Source organism: Anabas testudineus, chromosome 10 (genome assembly GCF_900324465.2).
Source record: "Anabas testudineus chromosome 10, fAnaTes1.2, whole genome shotgun sequence".
NCBI classification, from domain to species: Eukaryota; Metazoa; Chordata; class Actinopteri; order Anabantiformes; family Anabantidae; genus Anabas; species Anabas testudineus.
In genome coordinates, this window is record NC_046619.1 from 21,331,315 (window position 1) to 21,334,832 (window position 3,518).

Below are 3,518 nucleotides of genomic sequence, written 5' to 3' on the forward strand. Positions count from 1 at the left end.
TTGCACACATCTGATGAACAGCGCAGCACTCACTGCCTCACTTTGCAGATGCTGATTAAAATCATACGCTCTGGCTCGGCTGTCTTCCTCGTTGATTGTGTCAGATCCATCTCACTGTGTCCAGACAGTAAATGAATATACATCACTTTAATAAAATGATGTTAACCAAAATGCTTTTATTGCACCAACCACACACAGTCAGTGATTCCATTCTGCATAAAAATGGTATTTCAGTAGCATTGGAACATTTTTAAGAGACAGGGTTAAAGATACACAGATACACAGGAACTGTGAGAATGGGTTTTAGGTCCAACTAAATTCTTCCACCTCTGCAGTTTTGTTCTTCTTTTGACTTAGAATTAGTTTGTGACACGTTTTTCCAGCTCTAACTTTACATTCACAGTTACATCACTACTTATTCACATGTGCGGCTGACTACACGTGATCCAGGAAGCTCTTGCAGCATCCATCTAGACACGGCCGATACTGCCGGACAGACCGAGTGAGAGAGGAGAGGCAGGAATGTTGTCTTGTCAGAGTCATTAGAAGCGTTAAGGTCACTGAGGCTATCATCACACAGCTTTTATTTGATTTGGACAGAAGGGTGAAATCTTGTTATACCTCCTAATGAGCAGAAAATATTACCCAGAGCTCACTGAGATGGCGAGGGCCTGTCTGGCACCTTGTGTTGTTGACATTTTTGCCCCTGCTCAGGCTTCAGAGATGGGGACAAAGACAAGGTTGGGGATAGAAAGCAGGCAGGGACACTCTCACCTGAACCCGTTCGGAGGATATATCTTCCTCAGCTTGTTTTTCCCCAGTGAGACAACCGGCAGACAGCAAGCGCAGGCTGCTAATGAGGGCAAAGCTCGCTCACTGTGACTCTTGGCTCATTGCAAAGGTCGCTGTCGTTACCAGAGCATACATTAGAATAAGTAGAGGAATGTGATGTTAATGCAAATTCGTCATCACACTGGAAGAAATGCCATCCATTTCCAAAAGAGAGAAACAAGAGTTGTAATAATCTTTCAACTTTTACTTCTTAGTATGTGCCTCCTTAGGACTAACTGAACAGCATCTACAGAGTTATACACTGTACTACAGCGGCTTTGGGAGCTTGCCCAGGCTCTTGTTTTTTGTTTTTTTTAATTATTCACACTGTAGTGCTTTTCATATCTTCTTTTTTAACAAATAAAAGGTACTGCTACCCACACTGAGCGATGACTGAGCATTCTGGGGAGAGTTTTAATGATCTTTCCACTATGAAAGACCTGAAAAGCCTGCTTTAGACTGGCTAATGTATGCCATTAGCGTGGAAACACAGATGTGTGGAAGTGAAAGCGAGCGACCAGATGAGAAGCACAGAACATGAAAACAGATGAACCCCCACCAAAATACTGAGATAAGCCCCGAACACTGCCTTTCTTTAAGAGCAAATGTTCAGTGGATGTGTCATGTAGTACACGTACTGTAATTAAGTAGTTAACCAAGAGATGTCAAATGAAAACACACAAAGAGATGCTGTCATTCAGTTATTTTTCAAAAATGGCTAAAGTAATGTAGAAATTACATGTTAGAGGGAAGGAAAAATGGACTGGAAGGAACAGTAGTACTGAAATAATCAATCACAGAGTCAGTGCATCATCATTGTTTCTATATTGCTGATTTCTTTATCACCTTATATAAATGATCTGTATTGTATAGCAGCACTTGTTCTGCCAACAAGTTCTAAAGTTATTAGTGTTTTAATACAACTTCTTCTGTCTTTGTGGTTGATGATAGGATGATAGGAGGATACACTGATGACGTGCATCATCAGTGTATCTTTGACCAACCAAGTGGTGAAATTAACAAAGATTCTGGCACTTTTATTCCATATTTTTATTACTGTCAACAAAAGACTTTTGAAAAAGTATTTTGTCCAAACTCCACTAACACTCCCAGCACAGGACTGGATGACTCATTCATCATTATCACTGAAATAAAGCATCTTGCTACTCACTAGTGCATCAGATTGGACCCAGTGGAAAATAGTCCCCAACAGACGCCATACATGCTCCTGTTTGTGCAATGTTTGCAAAAACATATATAGCATTCTGGCGTTTTAGTTATTCACTTGAATTTATGGCAGAGTTTTTAGTATTCAGTGGAAGTGAAACTGCTTTAAAAAGCAGCCTAGGTGTACTGTAAAAAATGTAGATCATGTAGCAGGAGATGTCATTTGAGACAGAACCATCTCCCTGTGTCACTGTTTACCGTACGAGCATTCAAGAGCTTCAGCTTTCTACTTTGTTGATAAAGTTTTATCAACCAAAAACATATATTTCATAGATTTAAACATGTAAGAGCCCAGTGTCATGAAGGGGCAACATCCTTTCTTGAATTCATCAAATCTGTGTCACTAAATGATGTGAAGTCTTTGGCTGTTGCTGTTGTTGTTGGTTTGTCTGTCAGCGTCTGCAACCTGCAGTCTCACTTTGTAAACTTTTGACCCTGCCGTGGTTTCCTTATGATACAGGTGGGAGCCATAATGAGCTGCATCGATCTGTTGTTGCTGCCAGATTTAACCTGTTTGATCTTGGAGACTACAGAGCGAGCTTGTTATTCAGTGTCACCTAGGAGGTCATCCAGTGTCAAACAAAATCAATGAATATTTTTGAAAGATGAAACAGATGTAGTACTTATTTCAGTCTGCAGACAGCATAAGTCCTGATTTGTGTGACAAATATCAGAGCTAAAAATGAGACCAGGAGAGTTAGGGAGGTCCTGTCAGCTGTGTTATACTGATTTCACCATCCCCTCTTTTCTACATAAATGTTAGATCGACCTTCATCCTTCAGAATAATGAACTAGAAACAGTGAAGGTTTGTGCTACTTCCTCACTATCATACAGAGGGTTTCATCTTTCATTAAGGTTTGTGGATTTATTTTTTTACGCAGGCACAGAGAGTTGATTTGAGCCTTGGCAAACATCACTAGGGGAGTGACACATATTTTTAGAGAGGAGAATTTACGTTTTTTAGCCTCTACTAGAAAATGTTGCTCTATATAAAGGTTCCCATGGTGATGAATATGATTATACCATCCAAATATGATGGATATTTATAGCCTGCATGTTACTTCCTGTCGCTGCATTGAAGTTCTGTCACTGCTCTTTGCTACTACGCACTATTAAATATTCATTTGAATGAATAAGTTAAGTATCAAGGAACACTTCAGTACACCCTAACAGCTTGACAAGATGGAGCATTTCAGAGTCACAGATTTGGCATGATTACTGTTTGTAATGTTGTCTTCCACCTCCCCCAGAACTTAATGAAGCACCAGTGGTCAACTAATAAACAAGGGCACATGCAGTTTACTGTTTACAGTACTTTGTCTCTCATACGTACCAGTTAGAGAGGACATAGTTTTCCCTTCTTGATTGCACAGTGTATTCAGACCAAACTCTTCAGAGCAGAAACTCAGAGGTGGAGGAAATACGTCTTTATTTCAGTAAAAGTAGTGATACCACAGAG